Source organism: Echeneis naucrates, chromosome 17, assembly GCF_900963305.1.
Source record: "Echeneis naucrates chromosome 17, fEcheNa1.1, whole genome shotgun sequence".
NCBI lineage: Eukaryota > Metazoa > Chordata > Actinopteri > Carangiformes > Echeneidae > Echeneis > Echeneis naucrates.
This window is the reverse complement of record NC_042527.1, coordinates 12,347,396-12,363,312: the sequence shown is the minus strand read 5'-3', so window position 1 is coordinate 12,363,312 and position 15,917 is coordinate 12,347,396.

Below are 15,917 nucleotides of genomic sequence, written 5' to 3'. Positions count from 1 at the left end.
GTAGTATATTACAATGGCATGAGTTAAAAAAAAAACGTTCTATAGATTTAAACAGCGTGTCTGTGGCTATTTTTTTTATCTCACTGTTACATTTGTGTATGCACAGTGGGTTTTTTTTTTTTACAGATCTCTCTAATTTTTCTTTCATATTGCATTCCGTAAAGTTTAATAATTTAACTAAATGTGAATTCAAAATAAGTTGTGAAAAAAAAAGGATGCCATGAATGTTGAGTGCGAGCAGTTTAAAAAGGAATGTATAAAAAGCTCTGTAAGAATGAGCCAAAATCTATTCAGAAGGTTTATTTAAAGCTAAGGGTACACAAATAGTACAAACTGAAATAGCCTCTGATCCACTTAAAACATTCTGATTTGCCCGGGCAATCATTACTTAATGTGTGAGTGAGGCTATCTTACCAGCATATAAAACACAACTTTTTTTATCTGTCAAAGATTTTTCACTATTTCTTTTTGTCATATCATCTCCCTGTTTTCATCTTCCCTCTCACTTTCTTGAAAAGTCCTTCTGCTGTGCGAAAGAGACACTCAGCCGTTGTCCACTTTCTCTTGAGGAGAAGTACCAAAGTGTTGGTAGATAGTCGGCTCCTTTGCAGCCACACCCAAGAGGCCTTATTAGAGCCAAGGTTAAATCCCAGTCTGCTTTGTCTTACAATTCATACTCTAAGAGTTCTCTAATATCCTGGATTCACTTCTGCACTTGAACCCCCCAGAGACACAGAGCACAGTACAGAATGATACAGTAATCCTGGTGGTGTTACAATGAGTTGAGGTGAGATGCTTCTCTGTTTTTGCTCTGAATACCCAGAGGCAAGGAAAACAATTGGCCGTTTCAAGCTTGTTGGATTTAGGTAAGAGTATATTTCACCAAATTATGCATCATTAGAAGTTGCCTTCAGAGCAAGAGGGCTAACAATATTCTTACAATCTCAGGTGAGCTTTCAAAATCGTCACCCTTCCTGCAGTGACTGTTTGCTCACAAAAAATGGCAACAGAAGTTTTCCCTGTGAAATTCTTTTGTTCTGGCATTATCTCATATATAAAAGTTCGGCTTTATACCAGTACTCTGACTCAGATAATGCCTTTAGAATTTCTTGAGCTGGTAGAGATGAATTCATAGGGCTCAGTCTTTCTCATGGGATCCTGTTTACAGTGCAGGGCTCTCCATCATCAGAGAAGCATGGGCTGCAGTGGCGGGTCTATTGACTGAATTTGTTTTTCATTTCATGAAAAAGATTATCAATCGAAATTCATCAACCTCAACATTCTTGATTGGATTTATAGGAATTTGCCTTTTATTTTTTTTCACATACAGTTTAGGATTGGTAATGAAGTGCATGAATAGGCTGTGAATAATTTGGTCAGTGCACTTGGTCTACTTGCTTTTAATCTTTCTCTTTTCTTTCTCTGTAATATCATTGATCTGTCATGAATTTCTCACACATTCTGTTTACAAGACTGGGAACGAATGCTTGAAAGCTCCGGGCTTAGTTAAGAAAACCTAGGTAAAGTTTTAAACAACTCTGCCTGTCGACACAGCAGATAATGTCACTCCCTGTAGCCTGCAATGACAGCCCACTGATGCGTTTTCATTAAAAATCAAAGACATCAAAGAGAAATTGGATGAATCTGTGTTTACAGTGTATTTCAGACCATGATGCGAGTCCAAATTCATTGACTATTCACTGCACAGTGCTTGTCAAACCTTTTGGAACAATACTTTAACATTGTAGCACAGATCACCCTTTCACCAATCGCAGTCTGCCAAAAAATGTCAAACCATCCCTCAATTTCATTCTGTTATACTCATTTTTTTCTTCTGCCCAGAAAAATGATTCCTGGTAATAGGCTTGTCCTGCAGGGAGAAATCTATGACAGTTTGTTGCAAGTCTGATAGTGAATACTTGACAGGAAATGCAGCAATTTATACTTTGTGTTATCAAGCTGTCATGTTGTTTGTTTACATAGCAATGAGCGAAGATGAAATGAGTATTATTTTGCAAGTGATTTACTGACTCTTCTCATTACTGGTGTAGACCGGAAACAGTGTCACAAAATAGAGGAGATACTATTCATTTATTCATTCATCTTCTATTGTTTATCTGTTTCTGTGACGTGGGGGGTGCTGGAGCCAATCCAGGTCACACTGGACGAGGGCGGGCTACGCCCTGCACAGGTCGACAGTTCAACGCAGGGCCAACACACAGAGACAGACGGAGACAAACAACTACTCACACTCACACTCAGACCTACGCACAGTTTAGAGTGACCAATTAATCCAAACATGATGTCTTTGGATGGTGGGAGGAAACCGGAGTACTTGGAGGAATCCCACACAGACACAGGTAGAGCATACAAACTCCGCACAGAAAGGCCCCTGGCCGGGAACCGAACTCTCGGCTTTCTTGTTGTGTAACAGCACTAACCAGTATGCCAGCTTGCTGCCCAGAGGAAATACTTAGTGTAGTTAAAACTGGTTATGGCAGGGCAAACCAAGGTGTTTACAACTTGTTGATTTGGCCTTTGGTCCTGTACTTTGTACTGTAGTCATCATTGTGTTGTTTGGATATAATTTGATAGGTTAACGTGAATTTCATCTAAGCGGATTTTGGCTTTCTGATGACATTTTTTTTTTTTTTTTGTAAAGGAGAAGTAGTCCAAAGATCCCAGTATCCAGGCAGCCATCTGCTAATGGAGCCTTTCCCAGCATGCACTGGGTGAGAGCTGGGGTACATCCTGGGCAGGATGCCAGCCTTCCACTGTGTTAACACAGACCTCAGTAGAGCCAATTAGATACTGTATGTTTCAGCGGTTGACCAAATCTCCTCTGAGAGCTGTAACCACGGAGCTGATGGCCTTTTTGGATTTGAATAATATGTAATTGTCCACCCGGCTTTAGTTTCATTCTGTTATTTGATGAAGTGCTTTGCCTAAATTATGGCCTGTAATAACTCTGACTGAATGTACCAAGTAATAAAATATCGGACACCAACTGATGCATTAAAAACATCCATCCACATTAGAGACTGAAGGCAATAAAATGGTTCACTTTCCAATGAGATATATAAAACCAAGCAGTGATATTGCTCATATATGTTAACAATACCTTGAGGCTGCAGGCATGAGGAACAATATATGGACAATGGCCATTTTCACGCATATGAGCAACATACATAGGTGTCTGTTGATCAATGGCATTCCCATTTCCCACAACTGTATGTTGCTTCAATTTCTTATCAACAAATATTACCATTCATACATGCAAAAAAAGACAGCAGATTCAAGAAACATGGCACTTCCTTAAGTATTTAGCTTTCCTCAGTTGCTTGCGTGGCTGTTGACTTTTAGTCTTTTCATGCACTGGAGCAAGTTCAGCGATAACCCCTCTGCTTGTTAAGTGTGCACATCTGTAAATAATCTCTGTTGCATACAGCTGCACACACTCCAATACGGATATGGCATGATTGCCTGTTCTTCCTGTAGGCTGTTGGTGAAGCCTGTTGTAAGATCAAACATTTCTGTTTGTGGCAGCAAAATGAAGAAAGCCATAATTTTTGTGGGCGTTTCATAAAGTTTTGATATCAATGCCCAGTCCAGCCAACTACATCCCTGTTTCTGTTCAACTGTGGATCAGAGCACACTAATTAATTCAACCTTTCAATTACAATCTGACAGTTGTAGGGCCATTAGAGCCACAGATGTTGGATTATGTTTTCATCAATCTCCATCTTGTTAAATTGCCCTCCTCTTTACTGTGATCTTTGGGTCAAAATGGGGACCAAAGGGAACCAGGAACCATCTTGTCCTAGATATCTCAGCTGGAGAAAGAAAGTGATGCGTGCTATTGTCAATAATGAAACGTGTACTCATAAGAAATGAAGCATGGAGGTAGTATTTAGGTTACTCAAGGCTTGAAAACATCCTTGTTGCCAGTGTAAACTATTTGGGAGAAAAAAATCACGTGCCATTCAATTCATACATCATGAAAGAGGATTTAGCAAGTTATGCAAACTCCAAGCTTGATATTTAGCAAAAGAGAGAAATTGTTGAAGCTTGAGGTCCAGCTCAGAAATCAGAAAGCTCGGAAAAATTAATATCTAAATGTATATGTGAAGGTAAACTGAATCACCAAAGAGACAATTTAGAATAAGATATTTTCTAAATTGCCTATTTGGACAACCTTTCTGGAAAACTGTTAGATGTCCATAATAAAAATGCGTTTTCATGTATTTTAGAACAGGCTCTTTGACAGTCCAAGGAAAGATGCAGTGAACCAACATGAAATAGAAGTATCCCAAATTCAGGTGCTGGGCTGAATGTGAGACTGCTGAATAAGTCATGATCTCCAAGTCCATTAGAGAATTGACAGAATTCTCTTTTCTGGCTAGCAAGGGATCACAGCAAAATTTGATGAGGAAGGTGATGAGTCTGCGCATGGCAAAAACCTTACAAGGTTTTTTTTTTTTTTTAGTTGTTTTGAAGGTAACTGAGATGGCAAGTGAAGAGGTGTAATGATAATTTTCAATTCTACTTTGATAAACTTATTCACAAGCCTGACGCAGCAAGGGTTTCATGCAATAAAGACGCTGTTGCTAAAGACGGTTTGATGCCTGTCTGTGTGCGGAGGTAAGACATTTGCAGAAAGAGATAGACAGAGGTACTTTAAGATTCTCTTGTTAAGGTTCTGCATGATGTCTACAAACAACCCCCCAAAAAAGCCCTGCAGTTCAGCAGATCATGGGCTCTTAAAAAAAGTAAAATATAATCTTAGATATAAAACAGCAATGGTTTTCTTTAATCCTCAGAATAACTGAGGTTATTGGGACAGAATCGTTCAGGAACACTATAAGAAAGAAGCCATCTGTAGTTGGGGTATATGCGAAACTCCAGCTGATTCAAAGAAAGCGTTCTTCAATCAGCTGCTATTTATGATTGCACAGAGGAACAGTGGGTTTCTAACCTTTTTCACTCAGGAGCGCCTGAAGCAGAACTGCATCGGCTTGGCATCCTGTGCGACTGCTTCAGTCAAAGAGTTGGAGCATGGCTGCAGGGATGGCAGTGCTGGTCTGTCATTTGGCTGGCCATACGCACCATTTTTGGAGGGACTTCCATGAATGTCAGTACAGGTCGTAATAGAAAAAGCTGTGACACTAGTAACAATAACATTTAAAAGTTTTCACTTGGCACAAAATCTTGTGCAAATGCTCCCAGATATTAAATCCTGTGTGGATTTGTTTGTTTGTTTTTTTTTTTTCTGTATCATTATGAAGTTCTAATTTGTGGTTTTGGTTAAAATGTCTTGACAGCTATTGGATGGAGTGCCATGAAATTTGGTACCAATAATCATGTTTTCCTCAGAGTAACATGAAATTACTGACTTTGTTTTTTGGCCAAATACTGGCAAATTTGATATCAATTATGTTGTTCCATATAACATCAGGAAATTCTGGCATTACCTAACTCAGTATCCTTCGTACGTCTGGGGCCAGGCCTTGGTTATCTCTAGCCTGGATTGCTACGATGCTTTTCTGGCAGGCCTGTCACAGAACGCAGCTGCCCATCTTTGGCAAGAGCCGACATGTCTACCCCCCTGCACTGGCTACTTGAGTTGACTTGGTTGCCAAAGTCAAAGCTAACTTGACTCTAGAGTGGATTCTACCGTAGGTCTGCCCCAGGTACTTATAGTCCTCTTCAGCCACTGGGTTCCTCCAAGCGATGTCGCCTGGCATTGCCATTCCTACAAACAATGCAGTTGCAGTACAGGTTTTCTCATCTGTGATGCCAGATGGTGGAACAAACTCTTACCCATCTATCTTTAAGGAGCCCTTGAAAACTCGTCTGTTCCAAGAGACTCTTCTCCCCAAAAAAACTCTTTTGTTGCTTATGATCTCCTGAATTTATTTATTAGATATGATCCATGACATTAACAAAGAGTCTTCTGCTGCACTGAAAATAAAACCACATGCACAGAATTGGTTGGTTTCAGGCACAAAAATAACTTGATGAGGATTATGAAAAGGTTGTTGTTTGATTTAAATGGAAGAGCACTTTTGGGAGAAAATGGTTATTTGCAGGCCGTGTAATAGCAACCTCCATTTTCCGCTTTCAAATCTGACTGGTGACCCTGGAGTTTTGAGGTACATTGGGTCATCCACTATCATGGAGGTTGATTCCTAGCTCTTCCAGTGCACATATCATTGTTTTTGGGCAAGATACTGAACCTCAGATTGTTTCTGATTGCTGTTTCATCAATGTACGAGCGCAGTAGAGCAGCAGTAGAAAGTTGTGTATGACTGTAGATGTCCAAAGAGGTTCATTCTTCACTGCAACTTATTTATTTTTTTCCTCTCTATAAAACAGCTGACAAGACACATCACAGTAACATCAAGTGACTCTACTGAGGAAGACTGCAGAAAGACAACAGTCGAAACATGTCAAGGTAAAGACCACCTGAGCAAACAAACAGTAATGTATGTGAATGGGTGATTGTGGCTTCCATTGCAAAGTGCTTTGAGCGGTCGATAAAAGTTGAAAATCTCCCTATAAATGCAAGGGTGTTTACTATTTGCAATGGACATGCAACATGACAAATACGATGGCTTACTGATGTCATGCGCAGACAGATGTGTGACTATGGGTTGCAACAAGGTGCCACTGGTTATAGTGTGTGACTTATTGGATTCTTTTTGTTGGAGAGGATAGTTTCTCAAATGTTGATAATTTTTTCCAGATGCTTCCAGCTTTTAAGTTTAAGAACCCTCAGTGACTGTGGAGTCTGTACCGTTGGGTTAGGCTGTCGTGATACTATTGTAATTGCAGTAACGTGAACAGAAGCAGCAACTATGGTGGGTGTTCCTGACCTTTTCCACTTACCTCAGTAGAAACAGTTACAGAATACCAACTTTGTTTTACACACGCAGGACTATTTTGTTTTCTCCAAACCCAAAGACTCATAAATCATCAACAACAAATCACCACAGTCAAGTCAAAGATCCACCAACGCTTACTGTGGCTGAATATGCTTAAGTACAATACAGTAAAAAGTGTCTTCCTCCATTCATGGTGATGAATGGTCCCCCTCTGTTTGACAAAACAACAAAGCATGCAGAGACAAAGGGTCCTGATGATGAGTAATTGTTTTTGAGTTGGAATGTGACCTTTTTGTGCTGCACATTTCTGTCAACATGAGATGTTTGCTTTCTTTTCCCTCCATAATCCCACTCTATAAGGCAGACATAGCTAAATGTGCTACCAAGGTGATGCATGAAAGTGGGTGTCCACAGAATAATGCAACAGCATCAAGAGTGATGGTTTCCTTTCTGTGAGGCTCTGATGGGAGTGTATCTACCATATTGACCTCTTTGACATTTGTAATTGAGGGCATTTTAGAGGCTTTGTAGCAAGAGCAAATCACTGGGACTACAGCTCTGATGGAAAAAAACTGACAAATGTATCCATGTTGGATTTACCTTACATGACAGGCACTTACTCAGTGTGTGTGTGTGTGTGTGTGTGTGTGTGTGTGTGTGTGTGTGTGTGTGTGTGTGTGCGCGCGCACATAATGTTGTTTGCTTAGCTCTTTGGCACAAAACACAATGCTGTGATCCCACACAAATGTGCCCAAATCAAATCTCTTGCAGGCTCATTTTATGTACTATGTCTCCTCTCATCCTCATGTTGACAAATTCCATAATAAAATATGACACTTTGCACATAGACTGTGGAGATTATTGAATTGTTGGCTCATTCTGAAGATTAATCTGGGCCAACATGTTCCTTGTGGCATTGTGAAACAGCAAAGCCACCAATGACATGATTTATCCCCCTAATACATGTACAACACTGACTCCGGGTTGAATATTCTTCATATGGATGTAAGATTGTCATATTAAACACTATGTGATGAATGTTTACTATATGGGGCAACCATGGAGTCTCAAAATCCCATAAACAAATAACGCTTTGCTTCACAACAAATGGCTGTCCTGCATGCAATTGAGCATCACAAATATCCCCCAGCGGTCCAGAAACACTTCAACATAAGCTTTACTTTTTCCTGCGTAAGTGTTAGGTGTAGGCAGGTGACGATCGCTCATTTTAATGCACAAAGTCACACTTTGGCTCTCCCATTGGTTACTCTTCTCATCTCCTCTGCAAGAAATGCCTCAGGAGAAAGAAGTTTCACTTTCCGGCAACCAGAAAAAGCTGAAGGCGGGCGTTTCTAATTTAATATACAAATCGGATATGTGGAGTAAGTGATGCACAAGGCTGCATGCAGTCCTTGCATTTTATCTCTATGTAAATGATGAGGGTGTTGTCCTTTTTGTGTCCGCTGTAATTACCGCATGGATGTTGATGGAGTGGTAAACAGGAGCTGTGTAACTGCAGGACTGAAAGGAAATACGGCTGGAAGGCTGTATGTTGCTCTTGACCACAACCTGAGATAAAGTGGCTGGAAGTCTGAGAACCGCTTCTGAAAGCTGATGCAGGCTGTGAGTGTGTCTAATGTTGTGTATTTGTGTGCACACACTTGTATGTGTACCCTTGTAATTCTTTCAAAGGACTGATTGGGGGTTAGGACCTAGTTTTGCATTATCACATTACAATTTATAGTAATATATAAGTTTTCTCTCCGTTGCTTGATTAGAACTACTTGTTTTATGTGCAGAATTCAGGCTTTGTCAAAAAAGATTTTTTTCTGGCATTTTTGCTTTATAGCAGTGACGGTGAAAGAGAGAGAAAGAGGAGACAAGGGTTAGTGGTACCAAAATATGTCATTAGATGTCCTTAGATCAAGAGTAGCCTCTCTTTCCAAAGCCCAATATCTTATTCTTCTACCCATCTGCTTTAAAGCTCCATTGTTGTCCAGAAGGCACTAAAGGTGCACTGACTCCCTCTGTCATGTTCCCTCATTAAAGTGAACATGGTCAGTGTAACTTCACAGTTTATTCTGCCTTTTTTGTCACACATATTTAATGTATGTGTTGCTGAGTATTTAGACTATTTTGTGTTTTGTTTTTTTTTTTCTTTTTTTTCCTCTCTGTGGGGTTTGTGGACAGTTAAAATATATAAAATATTGCTGAGTTGTTGTTTGTTTTTTTTTTTTCTTTTAGTTTCAACTCTTACAATTCTATAGCCCTTCTGTCTTCTCAGATTCTCTGCTCCTTTGTTACCAGAACATTGTTTGGAAAGTGGCGAGCCCTGAAGTGTTCCTCACCAAGTCAGATGCCACAAATGGATTTTTGTGGCATCATGTGAACCATGTTCCTGCAGGAAAAGGTATTAAGTAATTTCAGGCAAAGTGGAGGAGTGGAAATGAATGTCAAGGGCAGGGGTGCTGCTATTGCTGTCTATATTCAGCCTTGTGCCATTCCCAACGTCATGTCAGTCCATCAGCAACCCACACATCATCCAGTGTGGGTGCTTTTTAAGCTGATAGTTCTGCCTCCTCTGGGCTTTGAGGTCATTATCACTTTAGGTTCTGCCTTTCTGCATGCTGTTAGGGATCCCAAAAATGTAAACCTCTAACCTGGGCATCCTCAGATGCATTAAATCAGTGATGCTCAGAAGAAAGCTAAATGTGAGGCACCACAGCTCATGTGGTCAACTTGTTTATATTCCAATGAGATGCTGGCCAAATGGGTAGGAAAATGGATTTCCAGTGAAAGGTCTAAGATAATGACATCTGAAACAAACGTTCTATACAACCATGATGTCCCTTTATAAACTGCCTTAAGATGAAACTTCGGTTTTTCGTCTTATCAGTATAGAAATTAAAGAAAATTTGTATGCTTCTTTCAAACGACAAAACTCCTGAATAGTGTTAAATTATGTCAAGGGTTTTCAAATTGTGACTTTGTTTTTTAGCTGATCTGATAAATATAGTTTCCACTACTGATTGATTCAAAGCACCATGAGAAGGACTTGTATCTTGATTTGCTACGGTCTTTTCTCATGTATGAAGCATAGCTTCATCACAATAAAGTACATGTAGACCAGAGGGACTGAAACAAGATCTGAAATGCAGCACAGGATTCAAAGCACTCTGACATGCAGGAAATGTCAGAGTGAAATGATGATACTGATACTTTGTAATAGCATATTTCTAGATGTAAAGATGTAATTCGGTACAGATAATCCTTCATCTGACATGATGGTACAGGGAACAGAAAGTGCACCATCATGATAAATGTAGGGAATGTAGTAATTATTCATCATCAACACATTCCTGCCTTACAATTTTGTGAGCTTTTCAGATAAAGTACGGGAACAAGCAAATATTAAATAACTCTGTTAATGAAAGGTTTAATTTGTGATTTTTAGGAGGTGTATCTTAAGGAGAGAAGAATCGTAAAATTAATTTTGTTCCAATGTTATGATCCTAAGTCCTTGAACATTTCGCAATAAGCCAATGTCTTTACCACACGTTATTGCTAAAGTAAGCCTGGGCTCTGCTTAGTAAACTGTCAGAGCAGCCCCCTGTGCTTCAGTCATACCCTAAGGTGTTTATCTGTTGGTGATGAAGCTACAAAGCAGGTCCATAAACCCAGACGCACAAAGAGTAGAAGAGATGATTGTTGTGTGTTGTGTTTTCTTTTGTAGATCTCCTGCATTCAACCTTCCCTCTGCTCTGTTTCATTTGGCTGATTTTCGGTTTATCTGTCTCTAATATATAATTCAGCCCCTGGTCTGAAACCTCCTCTCCACTTGAACATTTCCAAAACAGTGGTACAGTAACAACTGTAATTGGTCTCCTGTGGCTTCAGAGTGACTTGCCTGTTTTTCCATTAACACCAACACAGAGTTGCCTGGCTACTGTCCATAGTGTTGATCGGTAAATGATGGCTTTGTGATGGAGGATGCCTCCATGCTGTTTCGCCCTCTGTTACACACTTTTTCAGACTTTCAGACTTTCTCTTGTCTCATGCATGTTAGTTATAATAATTTCTGCCATCATGAATTGTAGTGTGGTTTTATGGCGATATAGTTCTCCTACTTCAATAAAAAACAAATACTCTATATTTTGAATTATTTTAGGAATAAATCCATTCGCAGCTAGCACAAAGAGGCTATTTCTAATGTTATAACATCCCAGAGAAGATTACAAACTGTGCATTTGTTGTTTTGTCTTCAGGCTACAGGACGCATGAGTGCGTTTTGTGTCGCCTTGTTGATATTTCACCAATGCACCCCACTTGGGAATTGTCATACCTACATTGTGTCTTCGGCTATTATATTCCACATTTCACTGTTCAATTATTTACGATCCAACACCAGTGCAATGCGGCAAAGAAATAACAGAGAAGAAAGAAAGTTGAGGGCTGAAACAGACTTCATTGTTCTCTCAACACATATTCAGAGATCCACAGAGAGCTGTATCAAGGTCGTCTTTACTGGCCACCCACCGTAATCAGTCATGTACCTCGGTGTGATTTCAGCATGGGTGTATTTGATGGCGTTTCTAGGGAGGGAAAAGGGAGATGAAATCAGGTCTATCCGTTACTGGAGCTGCACAAACACTCTGAACACAACATCAATAGTATGTTTCTTGCTAACAAAAGAAAACACTGTCAATTGTTTCTTTTAATTATCTGCAGCTGAAGATGGAGGAAAGTCCCCAGCTCCAGGTCATTAGTGTTTCTAGAGTCCTCTGCCACTTAACTCCCTGTGATTTCACTAAGCTCACACTTTACTCTCTATAATGAACCTTTTGTGGTCCCGTTTCTCAGCAGGACCTGCAGAAAAATATCAACCTCTGAGGGGCTGGAGGCTGCAGTATTTTCACCTCTGACCGCTACCCGCTGCTGAAAGCTTTTAATCATTGGCTGGAAACCTGTGGACAAAGATGCACGGGCTTAGTCTGCTTGGAGGGTTAGTAACTGCTTCAGAGAAACCAGCACATTATACACCAGAAGGGAGAGCAGAGTCAAAACCTCTCCATAGGCAGCAGCCACAAATGCCAGTCTGAATTGATTATAGCCTCTTATTTGCTCCACAAAGACGGCCATGGATGATCTGGCAGTTGTGGTTGTTTTTTTTTTTTAAGATGGGGATGAAATGGACAATAAAGACTCATATTCAGCTAAATGGATTGAGGTTTCACAGTTAAACCTGAAGAGACACTTTGAGGTTTGCAGTGGATCTCTAATCCTCCTGTGCAATTGGCGGATAAGGCAGCAGCAGCTTCTCCTCTCCTCTTCACTTTTTCTTCCCCGATCTGAAAACCCCAACCTGACCCGAGGATGGTCGACTCTTTCTTATTTATTTATTTATTGCGCGGAACTACAAAAGAAACTTCAGTTGCTCAGTAAAAAACGCATATAGGGAAACTTTGCGCAGACCGACGGCCGTCTCGCTGCTGCAGGCAGCCCCGGAGCCCGCAGCGCTCCCCTCGGCCATTGGACGGCTCTGTGAGGGAGCGCTACTACAGGTGGAGGTGGGGGGCGGGGGGGGGGGGGGTCCTCCGCCGCTTCTCACCTTCACTGTCCGGTTGCGGTTACCTAAGATTTCCAGTTAAAAAAAAAAAAAACGCAGCTATTCTCCCAGTGTGTGTGTGTGTGTGTGTGTGTGTGTGTGCGTGCTGTTTACTCCAGTGCGTGTGCGCATGTGTGTATGAGAGAGAGAGAGAGAGAGAGAGAGAGAGAGAGATGAAAGTTGCTTGCTCGGGGGGCCTCAGGTGGATGTTTCTGTATTGCAGACTACATACAGGAGATCATGAACTCATCAGCTGGTGCTGGAAACTACCGCAGGGGATCCGCCAAGGGAGAGAAGGTAAATGGTATTTTAAACCTCAGCTTTTATCCTTTCCCATTTTGTCTTGTTCACATTCAGCTGCCTTTTGTTTTCCTTTTCTGAACGTGCAAACAAATTATTAGTTTGCTTTAAATGCACAAAATGTCAGAGCGCAGTTGGAAACAGTCATGACGGTCAATAGGACTGATTTATTTCCCTCTCTGTAGACGCACAGAGCGTTTTGTTGAATGTTCCTCTCCTTTAAAAAGAAATCGTGATGTTGGCTCCAGATGTTTTTATGAAATCAGATTTTCAGTTTTCATGTGTCAGTGCACGAGTTATCCTTTTATGTCTAATTTCAGTATCATAGCTGACAGAAATGTATTTACTTAGAGAGTTGAATAATTTATAGAGTTAGTTCTCTTGGAACAGCAAGTGAAACAAACCCTGGGATTTCAGAGTCTGTCACCTCATGGGTATAGAGATTCCCACAAAATCATCTGACATCTGTGAAGTTCATGCCAGAGATGGAGAGTTTCTTCTCAGCTCCTCTATGTGCAAATAAAATTAGGCTGTCCTGATAAGTCATCTTATCATTTTCTGTGTACATTTCTGTGTACATGCTGCCACTTTGTTTCGCTGAAAAGATTTTTCGTTTTCGATGTTCTCACAAAGGGATGACCAAAGGGTGGAGGAAAACAGCAGCTTTTTTTAAATGTGGTCTGCTCACTGGTGCCCCAGCAATAGCACTCCCATAATGCCATTTCCGAGCAACACTCAGAAAAGATCCAAAGTTAACTTGAATTGCACAGGGGAGAGATGTATCGACCGTGGTTTCAATAAGGGACAAAAATATGTTGAGGTGTGAATCAGTTTCTTCAAATGTGTTACTTTGAGGAGGAGCAGTGAAATATTTAAATTGTGGCAAATCTGTCTGCCTCTAGAGGGCACGTCATCCCATAAAATGTTTTCTGATCAGAGACTGTAAAAAGCTATTTTTACATTCTTCGACGAGGTGAGTCAGACTGATACTCCCCCAAACAAGACTGAATGTGTCTGAAGATTATGGCTTTGTGATAATATTTCTAACTTGCCACTAATGTGTAATAATCTACACACTTGATCCAATATATTATTTTAAAGCAATGCAATGTGGTATAAATGTGTATTTGGTCGATGTGCGGCTGTCTTTTGCAGGCATTCACTCATCTGTGAGGGCTGGACAGCCATGGATTATTAGACTGGTGCTTTGGGTGACTTGACGTTTGATGTGCTCAGGTCAACCCGTGCTGGAGTTAGTTTGCCCTCTGCTGGAAGCTCGAAGCCACATACTCACTCAAGATCAAACATCCATACCAAGCTTCTCCAATGTGCCGGCATCTTGACACATTTTTCTGGTGCTTTACAGGCTTTACAAGCCGCCAGTCAGTCCCTTTCAAACATTTTCACCGCTAAGAACAGAACCCGTACTGCTTTATGCAACATATTTCCGCTGACACAACATATACTGTACAGCTGAGTCTTATAAAAGCTTGGTCCCTAAAGTCATGAGGTCTTAAGTTTCTGTGACCAAATTCTGACTCTTTATGGACTCCCAGTCACAGCCTTGTACATTCTACCATAATCTGTGGTCAATTTGCATAGAAAAGAAATCATTAAGTCTGGGTATGGATATTCAAGCTGCCTTCCCTTCTCTGGGGGCAGAACAAATCTGGAGGAAATGCAGACATATATTCACTAAAACTCATTACGTCTGATGTGGTTGTTATGATCCTGCCTTGACAATGAGCGAGCACTCACTTACTGAGACATACATAGTGAATCTTCTTGTTCTTTTCCACTTGCCCCATTTTCCTCCGCTTGTTTTTCTTGTGTTTGATATCTGTGCTGAATAATTGCAGCTATCGTCAGTATTATTGTCACAGCCGAGAACAAACCTGCTGCTCTTGGTGGCAAAGTAACCAGATCTCAGGTTATCAGCCGCTGTGTTTATCAGCTGTTAGTTATTTTCTTACCATTGTTAACTTGTAATTGTAGTGTTTCAGTAAGGAAAAGAAAGAGTTTTCATTTAATTGTTGACATTTTTTGCAATTGAAATAAAAAATGTGGTGAAAACTGATCTAATCACAACACAAGCAATTGGGATTTGTGGCTTTTATCATGTAACGAGCCAAAATGCCCTTCTTATAAATGTAAACTGGTCCTACAGCTTAATTTTAAGGTCTTTGCATCTCCAAGATGGCCTTGATATTGGAGTGTAAATTACTGTTGTTTGTAAGCAGACTTAATTAAGCTTCTTTCTTTTCTTTTCTTTTTTTTTTTTTTTGCTGTGCTGGTTGTCAGGTTTATAAGCTGCTTCTGCAGTCAAGTGTTTTTGATGTTTTCTGTGGAGATTATGTCCACTGCAGCTTTCATAATGAAATGTCACCCATGAGGATACACAAATCCAAAACAGCCAGAAATGCTCTGTGAAAACCAGGCTGTCACTTCAACCTGCGCATCAGCAGTTTCTAGTATCTTGGAGTGTTTTATGATGTTGCAATGATCACCATCTCACAGCCACAATTTAAAATGCATTTAAATCAAGTGGAAAGGTTACTCAGCATCACTTAATCATACTGAAACCTGGCCTTGATTGTATCATTGGCATTCATTTGTACTTCACATGCCACCATGCCAAAAATATTCATTATATTTTGCCTCACGGTATCTTGTCTCATCTGTTGTGCTGGCTGCCTCTGGTGTTCCCTGATGCCTGACGTTTTCAAGGCCAGTACCTTTTTCCAGAGTCTAGACTTTCACCATTTGCATTTACTGAGAGACTGAAAGCAGTCAGTCAGCTGACGGTGCTCTCTGTTTCCAAGATACGAGCGCCTTTGTTTCACTCTGTGCTAGATCATTCAACCTACAGAACAGTTTCTAATGTTCATGCATGGAAGATTTTGTAAAATGTCTCTGCTAATGAATGCGTATTGCCATGTTGCGTGTTGTTTACTCAGGTGTGTTTTGGAGAATATCCTTCAAACCTAAATGTGTTTGATTGGGTAAGTTTGGACTGAAACTTTATCAGAGCTGCAAAGGAGTATCTGGCAAGGATTTGCTGCTACCTTGATCTGAATGATAAGGTTCCCTGGAGTAGAATCACATAGGCAAACTTTAACCGGAGTGAT